This window comes from Saccostrea cucullata, unplaced genomic scaffold, assembly GCF_032062105.1.
Source record: "Saccostrea cucullata isolate Sc308-1 unplaced genomic scaffold, CSIRO_AGI_Scuc_v1 ctg746, whole genome shotgun sequence".
Lineage (NCBI taxonomy): Eukaryota > Metazoa > Mollusca > Bivalvia > Ostreida > Ostreidae > Saccostrea > Saccostrea cuccullata.
In genome coordinates this window covers 514056-532025 of record NW_026938715.1, presented here as the reverse complement: position 1 = coordinate 532025, position 17970 = coordinate 514056, and the positions used below count along the sequence as shown (strand labels likewise).

General features: G+C 33.0%; 1 long non-coding RNA gene across 1 annotated transcript; it reads left to right on the top strand.

The window, feature by feature from the left end:
• Positions 1-1883: 1883 nt before the first annotated feature.
• On the top strand, positions 1884-13488 carry LOC134251071 (uncharacterized). Its single transcript, XR_009988662.1, has 3 exons — positions 1884-2037; positions 12188-12355; positions 13263-13488. It is a non-coding gene; the product is annotated as an uncharacterized LOC134251071 (long non-coding RNA).
• The last annotated feature ends 4482 nt before the right edge of the window (positions 13489-17970 follow it).

Below are 17970 nucleotides of genomic sequence, written 5' to 3'. Positions count from 1 at the left end.
TCTCTCATTTAATGAAGAAAACCCGATGTTTCTGAGATTGATATGAAATTGTGATTTTAAGTTTTTTTAAAAAAATAATATTCATGGAATTTTTCAGTATCCAAAGTTTCATGAATATGCTAGTGTGACCGGTCAGCAGGGTTTGCTCACTCCTCCATGGCACCTGATCCCACCTTTGATGTTTCGGTGGTCCGTGCTTGCTCTGCTCCAATTTTGTTTTGTTTTATGGACTTTGATATTGAATACTGTTCGTTATCTCCATATCTTTCATAGTACTCCTGAGGTTTCTCCTCCACCGAAGTTATTTTTCAATAAAGACTAGTCACTAGATTATTGATAGCATTTGTTTAAACCTGCTTTGTATTTTTTTTCGAAAATTTTTTCTAATCGTATCCAAATAACTGAATGGTATGTTATTTGAATATTTTTTGTTTGTGAGGATTTTCTATGTATCCACTAAATGTTTTGTCATTCAAATCATTTTTTGATTAAGAATATTGAACATATTAATAAATATCAAATGATTTAAATGATTTTTCTTTATAGAAAAGAAGGTAATAAACGAGAAAGTAGTTGATATCCCAAGAAAAAATTGCTTTCGTTATATAGCACATGGATATATACACGTACAACAGAGCGTATATCTAACTTATGATGAATAATAAACTGATAATCGACGATTTTAGCGCATTATGAGCTTAGAATTCTTTTTCATCATTTTATATCAAATGAACTTTAAAAAATTAAAATCATTCGATTGAAAAAAAAAATCACTTAAAAATTAAAATCATTCGATCTTGCAAAAAAAAAAAATCGATTGGAGGAAAAATACCTCTCATTCGATTTTTTTAATCTCCACTGCATGCAAGGAACAAAATTTTTGTTAAATTGAATATTAGAGGTATATTATATAAATTCATATTAAAAGGCAGTTTGTAAAAGGAATCCAATACTATTCATCGTTATACAACAATCAACAACTGCTTTCCGAAACTTTAATTTTTTCGAACATGTCCTCACTGATATTTCTGCAATTAATACCCTTACTGGGTCTATTGCCATTTCTTTCATGTTTTGGACTACAGTTAGTTACAAAGTTCGAAAAATTTGTTTCATTCGTGGACACTTTACCAGAGGAAATATCTGAGGTTACCGAAGTAAGTTTGTTAACGTGTACAGCAGAATGTGCTATGTTTTCGGCCTGTGTTGCATTACTGTATAGTCCGCGTGTTCAATCCTGCAAACTATTACATCAGTATATTAACAAAAACTTCGAAAAAAATTCTAAAGAATCTGAAGCGTGGAGTTATTACACATTGCCATATGGTAAGTATATTAAACAATTTTTGCCTTAAAATGATTTTTCCTTGTTTAAAAATGTTTAGAATATTACCGTCGATTACTATGTATTGTCTTTTCAAAGCATCCACTTGTTTGGAGTTACGTGCCCGTGTGCCAGCTTTATCGGGTGTATACAGAATATATCCATGGAGGGACAGACAGAGACCTGTACACGTGTACTGTGATATGAATACAGATGGAGGAGGGTGGACGGTTTGTTTATGGCTGAAATATATCATATAATTCAAAGTGTACTGAATATTTGCATATTTCCGAATTCTTATTCAACCAACAGTGGCTCATGAACGGGACTGTTGATTCTCTAGATATCAGTTACGAAGTTGTTTTTTAGTGTTTATAAAAAGAAATCATATAAAATTATAACTGTTAAAAATGATTGATTATGATGCATTCCAACTCTGTACTTCCTATTGTTTGTTATATATGATAAGATGCTTTGCAAAAGAAACAACAAACAAACATAAATTTAACACAGTCAACAAAAATCACTAAAAGTAAAAATTACCCTCTTTTGGAAAATTATCTGTTATTATTTTTCTATACATTGCTATCTTTCTTAAGTTACTTATTATATACAGGCTATACAGAGACGTGTCTACGGTCCTGTGCGATTTAACAGAACATGGAGTGAGTACAAGGCAGGGTTTGGATCGGCAGAAACGGAATACTGGCTAGGTAGGTATTACCTCCAGAGAGAAAACGCATCGAACAAGCACAATCACCCAATCATGACGATCTTCAATGAAAATGGCTTTGTAGGGTGTGTATTGTTTTACTAATATTGCAGTCTTTTTCGAGTTTGTTGAGAAATCGTTCATCAACAAGTTTTTTTTAACTATTCTTTCATAAAACAATTAGGATAAAACTCACAAAAATGAATTTCGTAAACGAATTTTACGAATGGACAAGTATGTGTTTTACTTTCTACAATGCCTTCTGTTTTGTTTTAAAAAAAACTTTTGGCTTATATGCTACTGACAACTTTGGTAGCAAATTATCATTTAAAAACTTTACTCCTGAGTAAAAAAAGTGAGGGGGGGGGGGGTCACTGTCAAATGACAGAAAAGGTTAATCTACAGGCGCAGATCAATAAAAGGAATTTGCATAATTAAATTGATCATGAATAATTTACTCAGTGTGAACGCTAAATCGCACAATTTAGTAAATAATTAATACGTTAAAGTAAAAAGTAAAGATAACGATGAAAAATGTATAAACAATACAAAAATGGGAATAGGGTTTAAAATACGGACCTCTGAAAATTAGAGGTTAAATCATTTGCCTAGGTAGAAAAAGAATCTCATGTTGACCGGTGTCGCATAATATTTGGTCCGCCTCGTTTAAAGGTCCGGCCGGACCAAATACGATAACATATTAGGTCCGCCTTTTATAAGAAATGGTCCGGCCCGTATAAGAAAAGGTCCCCCTACGTTTTAAGGTCCGGGTGGTGCAAAATGTTTTAATCTTGACTTTAACATATGATATTAAAGAGAATCAGTTTATACTATATGATAAGAAGGATTTACCCTATTGTGTTTTATTTTTTGTACAACATACACGTATCGCTAGACAAGAATCTACTCTTTAGTGTGCTTTGAGCATCGCCGTTTAGGACCATAATTTCTTTAAAAATAATGCCACAATTATTGTGCAAGTGTTTGTTTTTCCTTAGAATTTACTTTGTGTAAATTAGTACGATTCAAGGTGTGAAATCTGTCGGTGTGTATAGCTAATAAAACAATGGGGTGTGACGTATTTGTTTACCTGACAGGTACCCACAGGTAGAGCCGGCGGCAGATGGCGCTGTCATTGAATGGTCGGTGAACCTAATGGTCATGTGTTAGCTTTATATATCTATAGATTTGAAGTTTTTAAATTAATAAATTATGCTAAGGAACAAACTACTCATGCGTACACTTCAAAACTGCGACATTTGTAATAAGTATAATCGTATAGTCTTTATTTGAAAAGCTAAATATGGCGTATCATAATCTGAGCTAAAATTTAAAAATACTAGATTAAGCGTATAATAATTTACATGAGATGTGATATTTATGTTCAAATTAAAACTTTTACCTATATTGAACTTTAATATACCGACGTTTCTATTAGTTAAATTCAAACTAATTGAATCAAAACTGTGTCTGATATTTAAATTCCGAGTCGATAAGAATCGGTCATTGTTTTAAATCTCTGATATCTATACATGAAACGCAATTGATTTAAATTTCGGTAATGGAAAATTTTAAAGAATAAATTATAGACTGTTTAGTAAATCAAATGTCTTGGATATAAGTTCGGCGCAGTCTCTGACATTTAATTTGGTGAACAAAATGAATGAAAAAAATTCTGTTAACTAGACTTAGTGCTTCATGTACAGATGTATATATATACAGAATTTTTATATTAAAAATGTTGTGTATAATAATTTTTTTTCAAAATTCCTTTTCTACGTACATGTACCTGTTAAACATTAAATTGCCGGAGAGGTGCCTAGCAAAAATTCCGGAAATGAAAAGAAATAAATGTCGGGAAAAAAGAGTATTTGTCGGAAATAAAATAACGAAATGTCAGAAATGAAATACAGCGGTTCTTTCTGTATATAAAAGAAAGATATTTTTAATATTGTAAGTCTTAACTTATAAAAAAAACCGCCTTATATGATTTAAACAAATTCCTTATCCCAAGTGTGGAGTTTAATACTACATGAAAGATCGATAAAGGTTACATGTAATTCTCTGGTTTCCAGTAGTCTTTACATATACCTTTTGTTTTCTGTTTATAATCATATTTTGGTCCTTTATTTGTGGATAGTGTAAAATATAACCTAATATTGAATTCGATCTCTATTTACATTTACTGCAGAAACAAAATACATGATTGTAATGTTCAGTTCAAGACTAAAGCAGCTCACACAATGTGGAAAACATATACATCAGGGGGATGTTTTACAAAAGAACTTACGACTCAGACCAAAAACTTAAGCTGATTGTATAATTTTATAAAATTAATTATTCTTTTTGAAATAACTGTAAATTATTTTCTATTATAACCGACATGGAGCCTTTTGCGAAAAATTGTTTATAATTATTTATCTTACGCCTGTATGAAAAGGATTAAGCCTGAGGGGGAAAGTTTTTATAAGTTCTCGTCCATATACTCAAAAATAGAAGAAAAAAAATAAAGCATACATGTGTTTACAGTTGGATCCAGCATTGCATCACTTGACCCTCTTCATATGTTGTGTATCAAGTATTTTTTTAATTTTGAATCTCTGCAGACCCCCCAACCTCACCCCAGCCCGCAACAGTACCCAGAAAGAGCCATAGCGCATTTGATAGGCATTTTCGCCTACACTACTAGTGATTTTTTTAATTACATTGCTTAACCTAAATTTTGTTATACAATCTTAGTTTATACATGCATAAAACCAAATCACACAACAATGATATGCCAATGTAATAGTTCCCTCATATGATAAATATAAAAATTATCCAGTTTGTAAGGAATATATAATAAATATTGAGGTATCCACCTAACGATGACAATTTGTTGCCAAAGACCACCCTTAACCAGAAAAACAACTTTTGAATAATTTTATTTGGATATGACTGCTCTTCATTCCATTTAGATAATTTTGGTTAAAGGTGGTCTTTGCTCATTGCAAAGGAAATTTTATACGGGGTTTATTTTCGTATAGCATAAGAATCAGAGAAAGTGACATGACGGACCTTAAAGCGCAGTATAATATATAAGATCCGTCCTCTGTATTTCAGAGATCTGTATGTTATGAAGGGAAATTTTTGGACAGGGTTTATTTTCGTATCTTAAAAAACTAGAGAAAGAGACAAGGCGGACCTTAAAACGCAGTTATCAGAAAAGGTCCGCCCTCTGTATTTCAGATATCTCCATGACATAAAAAAAGATTTGGACAGGTTTATTTTCGTAGCTTAAAAAACTAGAGAAAGAAATAGGGCGGACCTTAAAACGCAGTTATCAGAAAAGGTCCGCCCTCTGTATTTCAGATATCTTTATGTTTTAAAGGGAAATTTTTGGACAGGGTTTATTTTCGTAGCTTAAAAACACGAGAAAGGGACAGGGCGGACCTTAAAACAAAATTATCAGAAAAGGTCCACTCTCTGTATTTCAGATATCTTCATGTCATAAAGAGAAAGATTTGGACAGGTTTATTTCCGTATATAAAAAACTAGAGAAAGAAATAGGGTGGACCTTAAAACGCAGTTATCAGAAAAGGTCCGCCCTCTGTATTTCAGATATCTTCATGTTTTAAAGGGAAATTTTTGGACAGGGTTTATTTTCGGAGCTTAAAAACACGAGAAAGGGACAGAGCGGACCTTAAAACGCAGATATCAGAAAAGGTCCGCCCTCTATATTTCAGATATCTTTATATTTAAAGGGAAATTTTTGGACAGGGTTTGTTTTCGTAGCTTAAAAACACGAGAAAGGGACAGGGCGGACCTTAAAACGCAGTTATCAGAAAAGGTCTGCCCCCTGTATTTCAGATATCTTTATGTTTTAAAGGGGAAACTTTTGAAAAACTAGAGAAAGAGACAGGGCAGACATTAAAACGCAGTTATTAGAAAAGGTCCGCCCTTTATATTTCAGATATCTTTATATTTTAAAGGGAAATTTTTGGACAGGGTTTGTTTTCGTAGCTTAAAAACACGGGAAAGGGACAGGGCGGACCTTAAAACGCAGTTATCAGAAAAGGTCCGCCCTTTATATTTCAGATATATCTTCATGTCATAAAGAGAAATTTTTGGACAGGGTTTATTTTCGTAGCTTAAAAACACGATAAAGGGACAGGGCGGGCCTTAAAACGCAGTTATCAGAAAAGGTCCGTCCTTTGTATATCTTATTACACAGCAAAAATTATGGACGGGGCACATCTCTCTCATTAACAATAGAAAACGACGACAGACAACGGACAAATTGTGATGAGAAAAGCTCACTTAAGCCTTCAGCTGATGTGAGCTAAAGAGTAGCAGGGGGACCTTAAAACGCACCAGAAGAAAGGGTCCGCCTTTTGTTTTGAAAAAAAAATAGACAATTGCTAACTTAATTTCCAACTACTGTCTACTGACATAAGAAAATTCTTCGACAGAAAAGACTGATTTTTTGATTAAATGCTGCCGAACGTCGCTCTCGAGAATTTTTCACTCATATAGAGACGCCACCACTTGCCGCCAGTGAGCTACAGATTTTGTCCTTTACTCGGCACTTACGGCTATTGAGTAGGGAGGGATCTTTTTCGTGCCAGCACCTACTGCGACACGGGACCTCGGTTTCCACGTCCCAAAAAGGGATTCGAACCTGCGACGTAAGGACCAACTCCTTACTTCGACGCTCTAACCATGCATTCCATGTAATGCTATTGGTTATGAATTTCATTTCTTTTTACAGTTTAATTTGAATATATAAGCAAGGAATATACTTATAAAATCTACGCAAGATAATACTTCCTTACACTGTAAAGACCATCTTTAGAATTAAAAATTTAGAAATAAAATTTCAATTGCTGTAACATCATTGGCGTCGGAAGTAAATTGGAGGGGGTGGGGGGTTATTTCAAAGGGAAAAAAAATGTCAAACCTCAAAAAAAAAAAACCTTGACAATCACAAAAAAGAAAAAGGAAATTTTGACCGGGGGGAGGGGTTAGGTGATTTTAACTTTTTCCAGAACCAATTTTTCCCCAAACACTACCAGTTACCCTTCTTTGACTACACTGCAACGTGCCCGTTGAAAGTGGGGTTAAACTTGTGTCCCAATTTTCACTGCATATATTAATATGACTATCTTTGCAAAAAAGTGCCACCCCCCCCCCGGTTTTGACGCCTATGTACATTGAGAGAGTAAATTTCTTAAATCGCGCCTGTTACTTATTATATATACATGTAATTCATTGTTCTATGATGCTGTGAGTTCCTTTAACTTTTTCTGGTTCGTGACATACACTAGTAGTTTGTTTGTTTGTTTTTGTACAATTAAACTGACAAGAGGTCAAAACTATAATGATTTCGGTTAACGATCCAGTGTATGTACAATTGCAGGGGATATGTCTTCTGTATTGTATATCTGCATACGTTCTTGAATATCTCTCTGAACGCAACAAAATAAACTATTTACAAACACACACAAGTTAAATTGATGCAAAGCATCAAATCGGCCGCGAACAAAATTCTGTATTTTAAAAAGTAATTTCACAATTAAAAAAGCATCTATCCTAGGAAAGAACACGATATTCAAAGCTGAAATAGTGATCATTTTTATTTCAGACTGCCTTCAAAACAAAATAAATAGTTTAAAAAATAGATAAGTAGAAAATTTAGAACATTTGCTCATAAAATGGATTTATCGATGTAATAATTTTAATGAGGATTGATAAGAATTTATTGTCATCAAAATGAAGATGTAGGCCTCTCAAGATGAACCACCTGGATCTTTGTCACATGATAATGTCACTGGATTCTGCAGGATAGGCTATGCTGCAAGACCGGTGCAAAATGAAGAGATATTATCCTTATGTCACTCGCAGCTCTAACATATTCAAAACAATTTTTTACAAGTTGAACAACTTTTCAATTCTTATTCATGCACTTTTACAATATGTCATTATTATCCGGAAAATCATGACGATTTTCTTCCATATCTTACACACTCCCAAGTCAGGGAGTACCTATTGTAAACTCTTTTTTGTATAACCATAAATTGTCAATTATCTGACGAGAAATGACTTTGAAGTTGAAACATAATTAACAACAATTAATACTTAGTTTAAAACAGTTTTTAAAAATATTTTACTCATGATTTTACACGTTATCATTTAAAAATTATTTTACTGAACTAATACAAAAAAAGAACAATCTCATTTCCCCATGTGCCCTTTCTAACACAATCACAAATAGATCGGCCGCTGCTGTGGCCGATGATAAAAAGAAATCAGTCATAGAAAAATCTAACGTTAACCAAGTAGCTACAAGGAAGTTTTTGATACGTCATGATATTAAAAGATTATTTCTATTTAATTTATTTAAAAAAAAAATGTATGCGTTTTAAGTTTCTCTTTAATATGTATTGGTTGAAAAAATTCTCCCTATAGCTCGTAAAGCAGTGGAAAGGGAGAGAAAAAAAAATCCGTACTGAAGCAGTATTTCTCTGGTGGAAAATCAAGTCGGGATTGTTTGTTAGATGCTAACGGGAAATTCTAGTATGCCAGGCTTCTGAAATTGGTGGTGTCTTTAAACTCAAGCTCTTTTTTCTGGGGGAAAATGTGGGATATATATGGTTTTTGACACGTATCCGCGTGATTTTACTACGCCCCCCCCCCCCCCCCAAAAAAAAAAAAAAAAAAAAAAAAAAAAATTTAGGAGGGGCGTATAAAATGTTTGGATTTTGATTGAAACCGAGAGACATAAGTATAATTAATTAATGCACAGAGATTTTATATGAGCGACATGTATATTAAATATGAATAATAAACTTTAAGGCATTTATAAATCCAGCAATCTATCGACTTTAGTTTGATTTCGCCAAGTAATACACATTTACCTTGTCCTGGAGTAATATTTAGTGGGCCGCATTTCATTTCCGGGATTTAAAAAAATAAAATAAAAAAAAAAAAACTTTTCATTTCCGACAGTTTTTACATTTTAAAAGTTTTCATCTCCGACATTTGTCAAATTCATGTCAGTATTTTTTCGGCAATGAAAAAAAATCATACTTCCGTCATAAATAATATTATATAATACATATATACAATACCCAGTTAAAAATCTATTTCCATCTTTGTTATATATGTTAACTTAAAGTGCCATAAAGGTATCTTTTAAAAAATCCAAAAATGTGAAAAAAATAATAATGTCGGAAATGAAAATAAAAATGTCGGATTCCGAAATAATAACAAAAATTGTCGGAAAATGTAATGCAAAATTCAGGAAATGAAATGCAGAGATCTAGTAGATATAATTATTAGCCTTTGAATAGGTAAGAAACTGTTAACTTATAAAAACACAGGGAATATGCTACTTTAGGTTTTCTCAAACGAGACAATTATAGACTAACCCCTAACTGCCCAATCCGCAGGCATGTTGTTTTTACAATAACGGGTGTAGGGTAGTACACCGTGACATAAGCCCCTGTCACAGTGACCCCCCACTTATTGACAACAATATTAAACGTAAAGAATGACAGATTTTTTTATTAATACTATAAAGAAATATATTTTGAATGATGTGAATTTACTTTTGCGACTGGAAGTCGGACGTTTATCATGTACTTATTGGAAAGAGAGTGTAAATAAATGATTTGTGTTGGACTTACGAACATTCATCTGTTCATTGCATACTGATTAATCTGCCAGTAAACAGGCGGTGAAGGTAAATGTATGTACATTTGTATTCTTAATATTTTTTAAAATGATAATGTTGATACCAGTGTATTTAAACGACAAAATAAGCATGTTCCATCTTCCCGACAGGAAACTCGATCAATAAATCTATACATTGCTTTAATAAATACATTATTTATGTATTAATTTCTTACTTGTTGTTTATTACATTCTCTTGGAGGAAACACTAGCTATTAACACGACTTTATATCCTCAATTAATTTTAAAACAGTAGTTTTTCAATTAATATCGAATGAACACAGGCATACAATTTATATAATAGGTCGAGGGCGGACCTTTTCTTATAGAGCCAGGCGGACCTAATATGTTATCGTATTTGGTCCGGCCGGACCTTTAAACGAGGCGGACCAAATATTATGCGACACCGGTCAAAACCCCCATAAGCCATAGTATTGATAAAGAAGGCGGAACTCTCCGTAGTCAATTTAGTATTAAACATAGGCCTAACAATTGGTATGAAACAAGTCATCCACAATACGACCCAGTGATAGGTTACTAGTATATGGACTAACAAGGTCTTAATAACAGTTATTTTACGAGGTTGATGAAATCCCTGAAACATCAACTTATTAGTGAGTAGCTATCCTCTCTTTAAAACTGGATCATACTCAGAGTAAGCTGTTGATTAGCAAAGAATTAAAGAAACAAAAACGCCAATATATGTCCTAAAATTTATTATGGAAAGTTAACGATGGAAAAAGTTTCTTGTTTGACATACAATATAGTCGTTTGAAGCCTTTGTCGTCTGTACATAGTCAATTAAATATGAAACAGATATGGCAGACTCTTATTTCAAGTTCACTGATATTTCGAGTCGACTTACAAATGAAAATAACTAAAAAAAAAACCATCGACATACCCAGTATCTGAATGAATCAAATTGATTGATTGAATATTGTTTAAAGACCCTCTCAAGAATTTTTCACTCATATGGAGACGGCACAACTTGCCAGTGGAGAGCAGCAAATTTTGTCCTATACTCGGCACTTAGGCCGTTTGAGCAGTAAGGAGCAGTAAGGAGCAGTAAGGGATCTTTATCGTACCAGAACCTCCTGCAACACGGGACCTCGCTTAAACGGTCTCATTCGAAGAACAGGTCTCCATTTCCCACAGTGGGATTCGAACCCGCGACGTCAGGATCAACTCCTTTAACTTCGTGACTCTACAGCAGACGCTCTAACCGCTGTGCCACGCAGACGTCTGAATGAATTGAAGGTCACGGCTAAATTTCGCCTACTTACTGAGTTTTTGAGTAAAAACTGCTTCGTGGTAAAATAAGAATATGTTGACTAATAACGGAGCACCATTAAGTGCCCATTGATATTCAGACAGTTTGTTGGAAATTGATATCAGAAGATACATAAATCTTCTCATTAAGAAACTTTAGTATCCTTCAAATTTCAAACTACATGTGTGTAAAATTGACAGAGGAATATTCTTATATTTTTTTCTGCAATAATTATTACGAATTGCAACTTGATCTACTTATCTTCTTTAAAAATATTTAATATTTAACCTTCATGATACTCCAAATTTCTAATCTGCAGCTTTTTAGCTGTGTTTGAAATCGCATAATGCTAAAAAAATACATTATTTCACGCTTCTCTGGTGTCTGCTAAGGCAATCAAAGTATTGTGTATTGTAAACTCCACCGCCCAACCCTATCCGTTTAAAAGATTGATTGATTTATTGTATATTGTTTAACGTCCCTCTCGAGACCGTTTAAATTAGAAGTGTACATTTTTTTAAAGAAATGATTATTTTCTTTTAAATATACAATTATCTTTCCGTGTTTTTCATTAAATATTAAAAGCTTTCAATTGAATTTGAAATATTTTGCAATTGTTTTAAAATGTTTGTAGTGTAGCTTGATTTTATTTTCAAGGTGCAGCAAAGCATTAAAATTTACGAACGGGAGCCTTTAACCTTTGCTGTGATGAAATGAATTTTTATAACAATTTGTTGTCGGAAAAAAACAATATTTTGAGGGTCCATAAGGCAACCTGAACAGCGTTTAATCACTGTATCATTTTTATATGAAGACTAATGGGTCTTTAAATTGATATAAAAATCCAATAAATTTAAATTTAGCAACTCACATACATGTAGAGTTAAACATAAAAATAAAATTGTTCCAAAATGATTGAAAATTTGTAAAAACTTACCACCTTTTGTGTATTTTTTTTTTAAATTTTATGTTAAACACATGCTTGTATTTACATGTACGAGAGTTCCATTTACAACACACCAAAATGTGTATTCTTATATGACAAAAAAAAAAAAATAAAGTCAAAGAAGTTTTAAAGACGGGTTGCGAGAACTACCTACTTTGGTTTTAAAATTAGAGACAGAAAATACTTGTAAAGATTAAAAAAATTCGAAAATGTTATTTTCAGGAAATGACCTCATTCACAAACTAACAGTGGAAATTAAAACTGCATTGTATGTTGCCATAACATTGACTAATGGAACAACCCTTTATGAACGATATGACCAGTTCTACATCACTAATGACACTGATGGCTACAGACTTAACCTGAAGGGAAACGCTACAGGGAGTCTTGGTATGGACAATGATTATGATTTTTTTTTAATGCATGTGTTCAACATCATTAATTTTGTATTTTGTTATACCTCTAAAAAATTGTTTCTATACAAATCTATACGAAAAAAGTCCAACATATCTAATGTTTTGCTAAGCGGGCAAAAAAAATCGATGTTGGACCGGTCGATGAGATGTTGGACCGCTAATGGGCGGAGCTTCATCTCATTTTCATTCGTTGGTGTTTAACAGTGACGAATCTGAGGTTACATCACGGAATACAGTTTAAAATACATGTATGTAGAAAGAATTAAACATTTATTGACGGAGTTCTCGGTCAAAATGCATTTTGTCGATCCTCGAACCAAACTGTCTGCCTGACGCCGTTTGGTTCTTGGATCCGACAAAACGCATGTTGCCCTAGAACTCAGACAATAAATGTATATTATGTTTGTTTGTATGTTGTTTAACGTCCTCTCGAAAATTTTCACTCATATGGACGCCACCACTTACCGATGGGGAGCTGCAAATTTTGACCTATCCCCGGCATTTTTGGTAATTGAGCAGTAAGGGATCTTTTTCGTGCCAACTGAGACATGGTACCGCACTCTATACATGTACAGTCTAATCCGAAAAAGCGTTCTCCACATCCCATATTGGGATTCAAATCTGCGTTATGCGGGCAACGTTTGTGTACATTTGAGACCCATTAAGCCAATAACTCTATTCATCCGGGCGCTTCAGTTTGCAAAATATTTGGGGAAGGGGATTTATTGACGGAATCTTGTTATACAGTATAAAATTAACGCAAAAGGGGAAAAAAAGAGAATTTATACTTGTTCTCGTCATTCATTTGGACAATATACACTTTACAAATGATAAAAAAGCTGATGATTGATGTTTATAATTGATGTTCTTTACTTGAATAGGAAATAGTATGACGCCCCCTAATAGATCCTGGAATCTCAATGGAATAAAATTCTCCACAGCTGATAGGGACAACGATATGTGGTCAGGAGGACCATGTGGAACTCGGGAAGGAGGCTGGTGGTTCAATCATTGCTCACTAACATTTTTGAACTCCGACTACTGGTATCCACCGTGGGCGCCAACGGTGCCTAGTAGATCAGATGTCCGTGAAACTATGATGATGATTAGATAAATTCTTCATTTTTCATGTTTTTAAACTGCAATCATCAGTATATACCACAGGATCATATGCTGTCCCTCTGATAGACAGCGTATGTCTTGTAATGATTATGCTGAATCAGTGATAAAAACATAATCATCTGTCTTTGAAACTAGATCACAAATTGATGTTAGCCAATAAAATACTTATAAAGTTAATTTTCTCGAATGTTTTATTGTTTTATTTTTCAAAATATATTTTTAAACGTTCTCAATTAAAGACTCAAATGCATGTCTGATATATTGAGTCTGTTAATAAATGCAAAAAATATTTTCTGTCAAATGAAATTGATTGATAAATTTACGAGAAAAAACTATAAGTCGGCCAACGTACATTGTATCTTTCATATATCTGATTATTTTGTACCCCTTCGTGATATATAAAATATGAAGAAACATGCCATGTTTCAAGCATCTTTTTGTTGTTGTTCTCTTCTTTAGTGTTTCCTCATCCGCGTGTATTGTAAGAACTTCTCAAAGCCTTCTACAACAGTGCACGCTCAAAACAACATTGCTGAAATTCGTAGTTTTTATATGGATGTACCTTTTAACCATTTTAATTTGTGATTAAAAATTTAATTTATTAGGGTTGTCCATAATGTTTGCAATGTTTTTTTTTTTTAATTACTGTATACAGGGTTATTTTTGCCCCGTTTTATTTTTGCCCTTTTACGCTTGCTTACAAATTGCCCCGCTTTAAATTCGCACAGTCCCAGTTCTGCTTAAGAAATGATACTGTGTTAGTGAATTCGCCCCGTTTTATATTCGCCCGGCGAAAGGGGCGAAAATAAAACGGGGTCGAAAATTTCCTTGTATACAGTAATGATCACAAGTCCAAATGTGTGCGATATCATTTTTGTGTGGTTCATGATTTAGTTAATATATATAAATGAGTGTATTTACATTTGCCATCATATGACATGTACGATGTTTTTTAAGTTATGAAGTATTGGTCGTTATCAAAGTTTAAATGTGTTGTGTTTTTGAACAATATTTGCAGTTATATAATTGTAATTCCTCTCTATTGTTGATTTTATAAGTAAAATTGCGTAAAAATATTACATGTAGTCTTCCACAATTATTTTTATTTATTACACACTTAGTAATAAATACAGGTTTTTGCATATGCGATATGGCTGACGTCACAATAGCCGTGCAGGGCTGATATGGATTTGCAGGGCTGATAACCTATATCAGCCCCGCAAATCCATATCAGCTCTGCAGGGTTGATACGGCTATTGTGACGTCAAATCAAATCCTCAGTAAATTAAACCACAAAAACAGTACTTGTGATCATACACAATTTTTGGGCCCTCTGGCTGATATTGGTGTCTCGGGCTGATACAGGATGTGATATGGAAAAGGGTATGTATTATTCTCTATATACATGCATTTCTTTTTAAAATTTCAAATTCAAATTTACATGTATTAACTACTATTGACCATCTGCTCTAAATTTCATAATGTAAAAAAAAAACATTAACATTGATTTTCATTCTGAGATAATATAGCATGAGCTTTAAATGTAAAATAGTATGAGGTATGAAGCTCTACCTATCTTTTCAGAAATGATTTTTTGTCAAATCATGATAATATTATAACCAGGCCTTCCAATAATCTATTGGAATTCCCATGGGGAACATTGCGCTCCGTTATTAGCAGACCTATTTTTGTATTCATATGAAGCAGAATTTATGCAAAATCTTATGCGTGAAAAGAAGAAAACACTTGCTGTGGCCTTCAACTCGACCTTCAGATATATCGACGACGTATTGTCAATTAACAATGGTAATTTCCATTCCTACGTCGATACGACATATCCAGTCCAGGAGAGCTTGAGATAAAAGATACCACAGAGTCTGACACATCTGTTTCATACATGGATATTTTACTTGAAAAAGACGTTAATGGTAATCTAACAACCAAGTTATATGATAAACGTGACGACTTTAACTTTTCTATCGTCAACTTTCCTTACTTATGCAGCAATATACCTTCATCACCTATATACGGAGTGTATATATATTTGATTCGATACGCGAGAGCAAGCTCTACGTATGAACAATTTCTAAAACGAGGTAAATTATTGACAAGCAAGTTGATGAAACAAGAATATCGAATATCAGCAGTCTCGTTTAAAGTCATCATTTCGAAAGTTCTATGGTCGATACAATGACCTTGTCAGCAAATACAATTTATCATTGAGTCAAATGCTGACTGAATTTTTTCATACCAATTGTTAATCCATTATTTTAACACTGATTTGACAACAGATTTTTCCGATATTTCACGATCATGACAATGAGCTCACGGCGGGTGTGACCGGTTTGCAGGGTATGCTCATTCCTCCATGGCACCTGATCCCACCTCTGATGTTTCAGAGGTCCGTGTTTGCTCTGCTCCTATTTTGTATTTTTTTTTAATGGACTTTGATATTGAATACTGTTCTTTATCTCCATATCCTTCATGAAGAAAAAATTAACATTGAGAATAGAAAAAGTAACGATGTATTATCACAACATGAAATAAAAACTTTGAGGTGTATATGAAAAATGATATTTAGTTTCATACCTATTAAAGCCATATTAGAGAAAACATGATGAAGCGCTGCTTCCTAAGTCAGAATCTCCCTATCTTGTGTGTGGTTATAAGAAAAAAACTTATCTGTTACATGCAGCAAAGAGTTATCTTTCTTCTAAATATTTTTTTCATAGGGATAAATTCTAATACTTCCAAAAATTCTGTATTTGGTACTTGAAGCAATAAAATTTCAAAATGATCCTTAAAATGAAAGAACTTCAATTCATAAGGCGTTTAAGACTGGACTTAAAAATTTCTGTTGAAAAATAATAAAACAATTAAAAAGAAACTGAGAAAAGAAATACGAGATAATGCTTCCATCACATGTAAGTTTTGGTCAAATTGACTACTCATAGGTCTCAATAACGAAACTCTGATAAAGAAAACTATGAGTATTATTCATCTCTTGAACCAGTGGCCTATATACTAAGTATATAGTGTATAGGTCCCTGCTTGAACTATGAAAGAACAAGGTTCACGTTTGCCTTATTTGGCCCTGTGAATTTCTGGAAAACTGAAACTGCATAGTTTTAGTTAACAATGCATTGAATAGCACTTATATCTTTTTTCTTCACTGAAAATACTCAATTATACCCGTTTACCTAGGAATTCAAGAACATTGCAATTCATAAAGCCGCTTACCTAAGATTTAGAAGAAAATTTTTAAACAGGAAATGAAAGCATAAAATCTCTATTTTATTTTAATGCTTAAAATGGAAAATCAATTGTTAATCAATTAATTGGTATATCTAAAGGGTAATTTTATGCATAAAGTAAACCGAGCTCTTTATCACACTTATCAGAGGGTCGGTACCCCTTAAACGAGAAAAAAATAGTAATGCTGCTACATGTATTAGTAATATTTTAAAAAATATATATATATTTGCACAGTTCTATTAAAAAATAAGGTATCATTTTTAAACACCTATCGGGATATAAATACGGGTTGGTCACGAAATTAAATTCTATAAAGCCCAAAGGGCATTATGATGAATTTAATCTCGTACCAACCCCTATTTATAGCCCGATAGAAGTTTTAAAACCATACCTTATTACTTATATTTACATTTGTAACTTAAACATACTTTATATTGGCCTGATTGTGACTTTTAACGTGTGAAATGCATTATTTTTCAAACCCAATGTAATTCACTGAACGCGCGTCGACCGTTTATGACGTCACTGAGAAATTATGCCGAAGTTTATCCAATACCCACATCTATGGCATCTGGACCCCATACCGGTATTTATACAGTTATAGATACGCATTGCTTTCAGTAGTGATACATAAAGGAAAACATTTGCAAATGTAAATATTTATTAATATCATTGATTTATATATCTTAGATCTTGAAGATCATTGTGTGGAATACATTTCTCGTGTATTTATAATTTATCTGCAATAAAAACTTATATTCTTTCATTTTTTTGTGTGAAGAATTTGTTTTATACCAAAGCTAGGAATCTGAAGACTCCACATATGACATGTGTTTAGTATCTCTGAAGATTATCCGAGGGACACTATATAATATATATGAACTATAGAACAAAAGATAGGCTGATCCGAATGCTTTGATAAACTAGAGAGAACACGTTGATTTGATTAAAACTAGATACTATATGTAAATGTAGCTCAAGTAAATTTTTGTTAAAGTAAACACAACTTCGATCGAAATATAAAAATAATTTGAATGTAATATATAACGAAACAAAAAGTTAAGCGTACTATGAATTCAAGATTTAAATATACTAAAATTGCAGTAGAAATCCATTTTTATAAAGTAGACATTCTTAGGGTAGATCACTCGTCAGCTTTTTGAAAAAGTTCACGCAGAACCTCTTACTTCAAAACTGTTTATCAAAATTCAA